The sequence below is a fragment of the Carcharhinus amblyrhynchos genome, chromosome 7, assembly GCF_965287045.1.
Source record: "Carcharhinus amblyrhynchos chromosome 7, sCarAmb.v2.hapA, whole genome shotgun sequence".
NCBI lineage: Eukaryota > Metazoa > Chordata > Chondrichthyes > Carcharhiniformes > Carcharhinidae > Carcharhinus > Carcharhinus amblyrhynchos.
Window position 1 is genome coordinate 83800265 of NC_137330.1, and position 12373 is coordinate 83812637.

Below are 12373 nucleotides of genomic sequence, written 5' to 3' on the forward strand. Positions count from 1 at the left end.
TGCATCTAGTAACCCTGACCACTTGCATGTCGTCAATATACTTTCAGCTCTGATGCTAGCTCCTCGTGGCCAGCCCTCCTGACTTCCCTGGTCATCTATTCTTCTTTGAACAAATCCTTTGAGTGTCTCCTGGTCCTCGAAGCCAAAGTGCTGTCTCTTCTCCATGATAAAAGCCTCCTGATTTTGTAAACCATAAAGCTCTCTCTCTGACCTGGTGCTCCACTTCTATTCATCAAAATATCAGTCAGCTGCAACTATTACGATGCCATACAGCTTTCCTTTTAAGTGGGACAGGCTGTCTTTAAAAGTGGGAGGCTAGCTAGAATAGATGATATCCTACCATGCTCCATGTTGTGTGTATACCCATGATGTGGGTATGCCGGCGTTGGACTGGTGTAAACACAGTAAAAAGTCTGACAACACCAGGTTTTAGTCCAACCTATTTATTTGATAATATTCTCACAAGCTTTCGAGGGGTTACCCTCTTCGTCAGGTGAATGGAGAGTTCTGGCCTCAGACAGCAGGTTAGGTGTAAGGATTCGCATTTTAATCAGTAATCTCTAAACTGTCTGTGCTTTATATGCTCTGTCTGAGGCCAGAACTCTCCATTCACCTGACGAAGAGGGTAACCCCTCGAAAGCTTGTGAGAATATTATCAAATAAATAGGTTGGACTAAAACCTGGTGTTGTCAGACTTTTTACTGTGTGTATACCCAGCCAGCAATATGGACTACACAAAGAAATCACTTGTGAGGAGGCAGCATAGCAGTTGCATCGATGGGAGTGGGTGCAGGCAGGCCTCAAATCGTAAACCCTAAGCTTGAAACTGGAACCTTATCGACTTTCTTTCTCCTTTAACTTGGCTTGATTGTCACCATATGATTCATTATTGCAGCATTTGGCACTGAAATATATAAAAGCTTGATGGCATCAGATGTAAAGATTGTTCTGTACTGTAATTCACAACTCTGAAAACTGACTTCACCTGAAACATTGAAAGAACAAGGGAAAAGTTTTCTGCTGGATCTGAAGCTAAAGACTGTAAGAAAGGCTTATATTTATCTTGCACTTCCCATGACCATCAAATGTTCCAAAGCACTTTACAATCAATGAAACACTTATGAAGCTGATTACTGTAAATCTGTATAGCAAATGCAACAGATAATTTACGCAAAACAAATTCCTACTAACAACAGTATAATGATTTGTTTTTGTGCTGTTGCTTGGAATCTGATTCACAGCCATGTGAATCAGAGGTAAGACTTCCACCAGCCAAGCCACAACTGATGACAAAAACTTTTGTTCTGTGCTGTGCATCCCAAGGAACAGAGCAAATGGCTTAAAAGTATCTTGACGGATCCTAGAAGATTGATTGAAATCAATGGCTTCATTTTCTGTGATTACATTTTCAGGTTTTCAGCTAAAATAATGTAATAAAGTATCATGTCAAACCATTATTTTGCCTCCCCATAAAAGTCTTCCAACATGCCAAAGAATTATTTTCCTTTTGTGAATGTCGCAGTTACAGTCATGTATATTTTACTTGGAAAATGTATTTATGATGAATATATGCAATTTTTCCAGTATTTGTTTTGTCTTTAGTCCCAGAACTCCAGAACTGTCACCCTTGTTTATCATCATTTTCACTCAATAATGCATTTGTTAAGTCTCTGCATTGCAATGGGAGGAAAAGGTCAGGATGAAACCTTTACAGAGATTTGAACTGTCTGGGACCGAGTGCAAAGACACCAACAGCAACAGATTCTAATCACTACTTGATTATCCCTGAATGACAAAGTCATACCATTTCTTAACACTTGATATCTTAAAGAATGTATGGCTTTGTTCCAGGTTAGAAAAGCATTCCACACAATGACCAGCTAATACTTGGTCTGTTACATTCCCTCTAGACTCTGTGTTCTAAGCCCACTGAATAGCTGCGGAGAAGATTTTAAAAAAGGATGCATGAGATCCAGGAGTCCTGGCCCTTTGGGAAAACAAACGCAGAAAATATCTGCTTGGTTTATGATGGAGAGATTCCCAGAAACACACACCCATTTGGTCTTGCAGTCTACTGATGATCAAATCATGAAGAAATGAACCAAAATTATTGGCAGGCAATGTTGTAACAATAGAAGCTGCAGAGTTTGACTTTGTAAAAGTTCAACACCTTAGGATAGACATTTCAAATGAGCAACAGTAAAGTTATGAAAGGTTATGCCATTACGCTTTTTCAGTTTTCAAGGAAAATTATGTTGCTCACAAAGAACGGTACAGCACAGGAACAGGCCCTTTGGCCCACCATGTCTGTGCCAACACAGATACCTCTATAATCTAATATTTTCTCGCCTCAATGTGATCCATATCCCTCTATGCCCTGCATATTCATGCATCTATCCAGATGCCTCTTGAACTTTGTTATAGAATCTGCTCCCACCACCTCCTCTGGAAATGGCTCCGCTTGCAATTCATTGTAATCTCATTCGAATTTCAAAGGTAGACAGATTTTGAAGGATTATGAAATGGATTTCAATGTTCCAAACAGTACCTTCCTGAGATACTGGCTCCTCGTGTCTCCTCGAGGTAAGCATCATGACGTGGTGTGAGGAACAAAACCTATCAACTGAAAATAATTGTGGCACAAAGATATCTTCCAGTAAAGTTGCAGGACTCTTTACTGGCCATATTGCATTTACATCCATTGCCGAATTGAAGCTACTTTGCCTAGGTTTTCGCTGGAAGCAATGATTATTGCTGAATTTTAACTCCAGTCAGGCAGTCTCTAAACTATTTTACTGTTGATAACACACATTTGTTTATAAATGTTGCTATCTTAAAGATATTCATGCTTTTCATTCAGATGATGTAGTCAGCAGCATCTAAAACTGTCCTATTTTAGTTTTTTTTTCTGATTATAACTGAAAAATGATCCATTTTTAGATTGTTATAATTGATACTACTAGCAGACTGGGAAGTCCGCTGTGTTAGAGCATCCTCTTCATGACAGTTTGCACAGTAAATGCATTTGGATAGCATAAATTGTGACTTGACATTATTGTCTGATGGCTCAGTTGAGGAAGGTGTGCCCACCTACAGACTAACAGGTTTTTAATTGAGGCTCACCTAGAGTGTAATAAAGATGCAAGTGGGAAAGGAATGTGCTATCACAATGGGTTGTTCTGGTTAGCTACCTTCAGAGTCAAAAATACCCTCAAAACTGGCATTATAATTGAAGTGTGGATTAGCAAAGAAAAAATAAATCACGTTTATGATCAATATAACAAGGAAAGCTTGATAGGCGAGGCTGACCCAGAATCTTTTGCAAAAGTTCCAGAAGCTGCCTGCACCAGGAGATGTTCATCCCTCAGGGCATGGTGTTGGATGCATTGTGCTCTTCCATTAAGAATAAATGTGAGTTTGAACCTATTAATGGCATCTTGTTGAAAGCAGTTTAAGGCTCACTGAAAGGATGCACTGGGCGTAAAGTTAAAAAATATGTTTTAAATGAACTGAGATATGTGAATGAAAGAGCTTGTACTGTATGGTGATAGATCAGTTGTATGTTATCAATATAATTGGGTAAATTTGATATTACCTTTAAAGTAATTATGGTATTCTTAAAATTATTTGTTAAGAATCATTGTTATTGTTGCAGATTAAAGCTGTGGGTGAAGTTAACATTACAGTGTCTGCCAAATTTAATTATGTTAGGTCTCATTTTGTGGTACTTTATTGACGTAGCATGTCAGGGTACTAATATACAGGGAAATTCTGCATTACAGTCCCCCAATAACCCACCACCCCACTACCATCATTCTTCACTTATGTTCCAATTCCTGCTGGCTATTGGGGGAAGTGCAGCGTGAAGGCAAAATGCTTTAAGACCATAAGACATAGAAGTAGAATTAGGCCACTCAACCTATCAAGTCTGCTCCGCCATTCAATCATGGCTGATATTTTTCTCATCCCCATTCTCCTGCCTTTTCCCATAACCCCTGATTCCCTTATTAATCAGGAACCTTTGTGAGCAAAGGAAAAGTATTTTAGAGTGACTCAATGAATCTAATCTTTTATATTGCCGAGTACTTTGTTATAAATTGGGATCGTGAGAGGCATAGGCAAGGTGTGGTTTGAGCAATCTAACAGAAAGAATAAAGAAATAATCCTTGAAAGGAAAACAACAAATGTTTTAATGCTTAAACTAAAACGAAAACACTAATACTGAATTACAACCATGATGTACTTGTAATTTTTTAAAATTCATTCATGGGACAAGGGTGTTGCTGGCTGGCCAGCGTTTATTGCCCATTCCTAGTTGTTCTTGAGAAGGTGGTGATGAGCTGCCTTCTTGATATGCCTTGATGTGGAAATGCCAACGTTGGACTGGGGTAAACACAGTAAAAAGTCTCACAGCATCAGGTTAAAGTCCAACAGGCTTATTTGGTAGTAAACGCCACTAGCTTTCGGAGCGCTGCTCCTTCGTCAGGTGAGTGGGGAGTTCTGATCACAAACAGAGCACATAAAGGCACATACAGTTTACAGAATACTGATTAGAATGCGAGTCTTTACACCTAATCAAGTCTTAAAGGTGCAGACAATGTGAGTGGAGATAGCATTAAGCATAGGTTAAAGAGCTGTGTATTGTCTCCAGACAGGACAGTAAGTGAGATGTTGCAAGCAGAGGCAAATCATGGGTGTTACAGATAATGTGACATGAACTCAAGATCCTGGTCAAGGTCATCCTCATGTGTGCGGAACTTGGCTATCAGCTGGCCTTTTTGCAGTCCACATGCTGTGGGTTGAGTGATTGAGTGGATTGCCTGACCGTTTCAGAAGATAGCTGAGAGTCAGTCACACTGCTGTGGATCTGGAGTCACATGTAGGCCAGACCAGGTAAGGACAGCAGATTTCCTTCCCTAAAGACATTAGTGAACCGGATGGGTTTTTCCGACAACCAACAATGGTTTCATGGTCATCAACAGGTTCTTAATTCCAGATTTTCCATCCTAATTATTAAATTTTAATTGTTTAATCTTCCGGAAAATGTAGGATTCTTATGTTCTGTTTCCATCAGTTTCTTCCTCTGGCATACTAGCTGTGACACCATGATATGTAATGGCTTTATTGTAAAATCTAATATTTATCCATACAAAACAATTGGAGTAGCTTATAGCAGCAAACTAGTGTTCTTTGTCTTTCAGAATAAAAATTAATATGCTACCCTTTTCCAGTTTGTCCGAACTCTGTCAGTGCTGAGCGTAACCTCACAAATTCAGAATGACACTAATCATACTTTCACAGTCTGGCACTTTACTGTTTTAACAGCAGTTGGCCGAGAAATTCAACAAGCACTCCATGAAGAAAATATACAGAGAATGTAAGTGTTGTTGAGTTACAACGGATTGCATTAAAACCATATACAGCACCTTCAATGTAGAAAAACATCACAAGGTCCTTTAAATGTGTCATCAACAAACATGGAAACCAAGTCAAAGATGGAGATATTAGGAATCGTATCCAACAGCTTGGTCAAAGAACTGCATTTTAAAGAGGATCTTAAAAAGAGGGGATGGAAGTGGAGAGGTGGGTGGGGTTCAGAAATTGAATTCCAGAGCCTGGGTCTTAAATTGAAAAAAGCATGGCTGTCAATCGTCAATCACAGGATCAAGAGAGAGGATGCAGAGGAAATCCAAGTCAGAGTAATGAAAAGTTCTCAGGCTTGAGGGATTGGGTAACATTTCCAAAATAAATGGGGCAAAATGATGAAGAGATTCAAACATGAGAATGACAGTGATCAATTTGAGGTCTAAAAAACAGCCACCTCCATCTTTGGTGGGTTATCCTCCTGTGTTTATATTGACTTTGGAAGCATCAAGAAACACAACTTAAACCTACTTCTTCGTATGGTACACAGTGCCTCTGGAGGCAGAAATGTCACCTCAGTTTATATTGTTCTTTTGTTAGCCTTTTGAACTGCTCTTCAGAGCAAACTGGTAATGCAAATCAGCATTAAACACATCAGCTCTTATCTGTGAAAAGCATATATTAGTAAAGGAGTAACTTACGAAAAGCAAATATTAATTTTGAGGCAAGCTTGTTCTATTAGGCCGATACTATTATTATCACATCACTTTCAATTTAATTGTGTGGTGTTACAATCCACACATACAAATCACACTTAAACAGTAAGTTACTGACCCATTTTCTCACCTTCACAAATGCTAATCTGTTCCTTGTTCATATAAATGGGTCAATTTAATACCCCGTTATTCATTCAGTCTACTCAGTGTAAAAGTCACATTTCTAACTTGTTTGAACAGACTTAAATGTTTTTATCACTGTAAATAGGGAGTATGTTTTTTTGATTCTCACGATGGGTTGGTACAGAACATAAATTGCCTTATCATCACTACATATATTGTTAATACAAAAAAGAAAAAGACCTCTTTTGGATGTAAAAACATATGAGCTGGAAAAGGCCAAATAGTCTTTCATAGAATCCCTACAGTGCAGAAGGAAGCCATTCAGCCCATCGAGTCTGCACTGAACACAAACCCACCCAGGGCCTACCCCCATAACCCTATGCATTTACCCTAGCTAATTCCGCCTAACACCAACGGACAGATTTGCATGGCCAATTTCACCTAACTTGCACATCTTTGGACTGTGGGAGGAAACTGGAGCACCTGGAGGAAACCCACACAGACACAAGGAGAATGTGCAAACTCAACATAGACAGTGACCAACACTGAGAATCAAACCAGAGTCCCTGGTGCTGTGAGGGAATATTGCTAACTACTGTGTCATCGTGCTGCCCAATGGACCTTCTCCATCACTCAATAGGATCAGGCTGATATTTTGCACAGGGTGACCAACTCTGGTAGAGAAAAATATGGGACAATCTAGCATGGGATCTGTTACAGTGGGATGAGGGATGGAGTGCTGCCAGAGTTGCGAGGGCAGTGGAGTGTAGGCTTACTGCCAGAGTCATGAGAGTGGAGGGGGAAGAGGTTGTTGACCTGTGTGGACATAGGGAGATGAATGGGAAGGGCGGAAGTTTGGGGGGTGGGGGGGTGGGGATTGCCAGCTCTGTGAAAGAGTGAAAAGCATCTTCTATATATGTGCAGGATTGAATGTTCCAAATGATGTGTAAAATATTGCCTAGGATACCTGCAACATGGAACACATTACTGTGCACTCAATTACAGGACAATCGCATAAAATAAGGGATGGTCGTTCATCCTCGTTTTGCCTCATTTCTATCTGTACCTACCCAGAATATCTCCATTTCCCAGTTAATCTCTTTCAATGATGTTCATTGGGGGATAAATATTGATCACTTTTATTGAGGTGCCTTGAAGATGGGCCATATTATCTTCACCTGAGAGGCCAAAACCTCCCATAATGCAGGATTCCTTCAGTCCTGCACTGAAGTGTCAGCCTAATTTAAAAATCAAGCTCTGAACCTATTATCTTCTAACACAGGATGAGGGCATCATGACATTGTTAAACAAAAGCTTGGATTTACGTTGTATCCCAAATCCTGTCAGAATTGATTTTTTTGAAATACAGGAGGCATTTGCTACACAGCAAAATTCCATAAACAGCAATGACCAACTATTGTTTATTTCAGCAAAAAAACATTAGTCCAGGCGCTTTTGTGCTTTTCCAATCATGTCAACAATACTGTAAAATTTCAATTGTCTGGTAGGATCACAGAATTTGAAAATGCACCTTCAATTCTAGATTTTAATAGGGCAACTTCAATTACATTTTATATATTCTTTCAGGGATGTGGGCATTGCTGGCAATGTCAGCATTTGTTATCTAATTCCTAATTGCCTGAGAACTGAGTGGTTTGCCATACCATTTCTGAAGACAGTTAACAGTCAACTACATTGCTGTGGCTCTGAAGTCACATGCAGGCCAGTTCAGGTAAGGATGGCAGATTTCCTACCCCAAAAGACATCAGTGAACCAGATGGTGTTTTTACAACTATCAACAATGATTTCATGGTCACCATAACGGAGGCTAGGTTTTCAATTCCTGATTATTAATTGAATCATAATTCCACTAGCTGCCATGCTGGGATTTGAGCCTTGTCCCCAGAGCATTAGTCAGGGCTCTGGAATTATGACTGCATTATTCATTAGTGTCATGCTTGCTCATTAAGAGGCCAACTTGCTGCAATTAAGGTGCCCGGCCAAACTCCACATCAGAGAGAAATTAGAATGTGCGCTTTTACGATTGTACATAAGTGGCATGCACCTGGACAGGTAGACTTCTTCCATGATTAATGGCATGTTGCCATTGCATTGTCCTATTTGAGGAGTATCTGTAAAGCTAGCCTATGCTAGAGATTGGGTGGGGGCAAGTTGCATGGAGGGTGACCAAGGAAGGGAGGAAGAGTTAGTGAGGAAGTATGGTGCAGAGAGATGCTGGTCAAATTTGGAGGGAATAGAGCAGCCTGTTTGGATGTCACAGTAAGAAGTCTCACAACACCAGGTTAAAGTCCAGCAGGTTTATTTGGTAGCACAAGCCACAATCTTTCAGAGCGATGCTCCTTCATCAGGTGAATGGGAGTTTTGTTCACAAACTGGGCATATAAGGGCACAAATTCAATTTACAAAATAATATACAATTTATAAAACCCCAGTCCAATGCTGGCATCTCCACATCATGTTTGGATGTCATTTAAATCTGGTGCCCAGACCTTCAAACGTTGAAGGAAAAGGTAGGGATGGTGATTTCCTGTTGTGAGAATTGGCAAGCTCCTTGTAGATAAGTATTTAATGAGCTGCACAGCGCAAGATTGCATGTGGTCAGCCATCCCATGCAAATCACTGTCACAGAAGATTTTGGCCATAGAAACATGTACATCCCCATGTTCAAATAAACAGTGTGTGGTTAGAAGAAATCAAAGCGATTAGCTAGTCATGCACAAAATAAATCAAATATAAATATTCTTGTAAATATATAAGTTACATAAAGAATATAATCAAAGATTAATGCCATTAACAGTTAACAAAAGATGGCAGCCATTAGACCATCTTAAATGTTAATGAAACTGTGAAAGAAATGGGAAAAGCTTTTTCAGCTATGTGAAGACTCAATGGACTATTACAGACTCTTTCTGGTTATTAAAGGACGCTCAAGGTCAGATTAAATAGTGCTCATAGAATGATAGAGATTCTAAATGAATACTTTTCATCAGTCCTCATTCCTGATGATGTTCAATTAATAGCATCAAATGATGCTGTTTGTGATAAAATTGTTAATATTAAAATAGAACTACATAGAATATACAGAGCAGAATCTGACCCAGCTGTGCTGTTATTGATATTCCACATGAGTCCTTCCATTTCATCGAGTTCATCTCAGCCATTCAGCAGATCTTTATACTTTTCTTTCATGAACTTGTCTATTTTGAATGAGGATATCATTTCAGAAAGACTAAGAAACCTGAGGACATGTCTTGCTATCAGAGTAGATGACGTGAGTCCCTTAGCCATATCTTAGATAGGGCACTGGCACCTGAGAGTGTTTTCGTCGATTGACAAGAGGGTAACGGTCACAATTTTTAAAACTGCAGCAGTTTAACAAGGCAGCTCACCACACATTCTCAGAGGCGATTAAGGATGGGCAATAAATGCTGGCATGCTTGCCTCATTAGCAGTGCCCATATCCCATGAATGAATAAAAAAAACTTCAAAGAAAATAAAAATGGGACAAGGCAGATGCAGGCGACTATAATCCCACTGTAAGATGCCAACAATTGGTAATATACCAGAATGATGCATTATAGAAGTACTATATCAGGGGCACCCAATTAAGCTTCCAAAAAAGAAAGTAACATTTTAGCAATTTGGTAGAATTTTGTTGAAGGATTCACCACGCTGGCAGATGAGGATAATCCAGTAGATTTTTTCAAAGAACAAAGAACAATCCAGCATAGGAACAGGCCCTTCGCCCACCAAGCCTGTGCCAATATGTGGTTTCTATCCCTCTGGTTGCCTCCTGTTCTTATGCCTATCAAGATACGCTTTGAATGTTGCTGATACGCCTACTTCCACCTCCTCCACTGACAGTGTGTTCCAGACAGCCACCACCTAGACTTTGATAAGGTATTATATTAAAGGCTTCTTTACAAATAGAATCATATGGAACAAGTGAAAGGGACACTCAGTAGATTACATACATCTGGCATGCCATGTTAACTAAATGTTTTACAATAGCACAGCAGTTCCTTACGGTTTTCCCTGCCTTGTTGATGTTCTGTAACAATAAACTGTTAAAAAATAGTTTTATTATGAACTTCCATATCACTGAGGAGACTCCAGATCAATTCACATCCAATAGCCTGCTCTGTTCACATTTTGAGAACTTTGGCAAATTCCACCACAGCTGCTGAGTCAACCCAACATTCTAAAGATAAATTTCATTTCCACTATATCCCAATGTTAACAGATTGCTTTAAAAGCATTCCAGAATTCACATCAGGATCTGCTTCTTCACCAAAATCCATTCTTCCAAATTATAATACCCTATCTCTGTATCAAGATTACCGGGGGCACGTCTAAGCAGTTCCCTGATGAGATTCACACATACCTTGGTCTGAATTCTTTCCGAATCTAAGGACAATAGGCCACCAGGTTTCAACCGCCAGGAACAGAGAAAGACTAACATAACACATTATGCAAGGAGGGTGCTTAGGATCTCCTATATGTTCTGATGGTATTTGATAGCTTTGACAATGAGTGATCAAAACTCCTTTATAAATATGGATTGCTCTCCATTGCGTACCAATAGGCAGCTGTCGCTTGATCAGAACCCCATCTGTGATAAACTTGTCTGTTTGTTACAGCAAAAGAGGAGTCTCCAGAAGGCACCAATTACATCTAGAAGTAGACTACAGAACATAACATCATCTCTTTCTCTCTCACCAGCATTCTCAAATTTGGACCCTTTTTCTGTTGTGTTTGGAATACATTACGTGATAGACAATTTTGATTGAAAGGAACTTCAAGTACCGCAGCATCTATTTTGGAAAAAGATATGATTATAGCTTTAAACAGGACTGCCTGCAAATGAACAACCAGCCTACATTATCCGCAACACCATTGGAATTTCAAGACCAACAAGGAACATCAGAACATAAATTTATGTTTTTCTTACAGACTTCAACTCTTATCAATTCCATCTCCTCCACCCTGTAGCTTTTTCTGTTTTGCATTCTTGTGTATGCTGGTCACATGTTGTGGTTAGGAGGTGGGGGTGAGGGGGTGGGGAGAGTCAGTTCAAACAGCACTGTTTTCCTCTTAGAACTTTTCTGTAAATAGAAGTCATTGAAATTTCCTTTTTTTGTTAAGAATAAACAATCATGAATTGTTCCCTAACCTTTTTGCTTTTGTGTGATCCTACTTTTACCAATAACCCCACAGCAAACTCAAGTTAGGATTAACTCAGAAGGTTAATTTAGTTTCATACAATCAGAGCCCACAAAAAGGAATGGTTGCAACTTCTCACTTCACATCCACACAATAAAAAGAGGAAATAGAGAAAAGGTTTGCTGTTAAAGGATCACTGAAAATTGAATATTGATTCATTTGATTTGCAGAGTCCTAAGTTCAAAGCACCATAAAAAATTCTTCAAATAGGCTTTTGAGATCAATTGTCTAGAGACCGGGATTGTAAGATTTGCACAAGATGAAGTAAGTATGCAGAAATTGAGTAAATCCTGTAGGTGCTGGTACAAAATCTTCCAGCAGGGACAGGTTAGAAGGGACTTTACACCTATCTGGAGAGAATCAACTTTTTTGTGGCTTGCCAGTTAGATAGTAAAATAGTAAAATCCCTGCTCAGTCCAGAAATGTGATATAAACTGTTCAAAATGCCAGAGTCCTGGGTCATGTAAATTTCTTTCTCAACAATTACTTCAACACAGGATATTTATCCAGCTTCTGAAATTTGCCTTTTATTTCAGGACTGATAATGTCTTAACTGTTATACGTTGAAAGGGGTGCCATTTGTATTGAGATTGTGATGTTTGGTAAACCGTTGTCTCAGCAGACCCATTCTCTCCACTACCTTACCAAATGCGAATAGCCTTCCTCTAAATCCCTTTGAAATTAGTCTGAACACTTCTAGGTTGTCTGTTAGTGTCTGTTAGGCATAACAAGATGTGATATTCATTGAATCATAGAATCCTACAGTGCAGAAGGAGGCCATTCAGCCCATCGAGCTTGCATCAACAACAATCCCATCCAGGCCCTATCCCCATAACCCCACATATTTACCCTTCTTATATCTTGTACAGGCCCTCTCCCCCACTCATAACCGCACACATAATCCATCTAACCTACACATCTTGGGA

General features: G+C 39.4%; 1 long non-coding RNA gene across 1 annotated transcript in view; it reads left to right on the forward strand.

Annotated features, from left to right (window-relative positions):
• The window catches only part of LOC145345524 (uncharacterized), a 32716-nt gene extending 21454 nt beyond the window's left edge, over positions 1-11262 (forward strand). Inside the window, exon 3 of the long non-coding RNA XR_013887077.1 lies at positions 10947-11262. This is a non-coding gene — a long non-coding RNA (uncharacterized LOC145345524). The remainder of the gene's footprint in view (positions 1-10946) is intronic.
• Positions 11263-12373: the final 1111 nt, after the last annotated feature.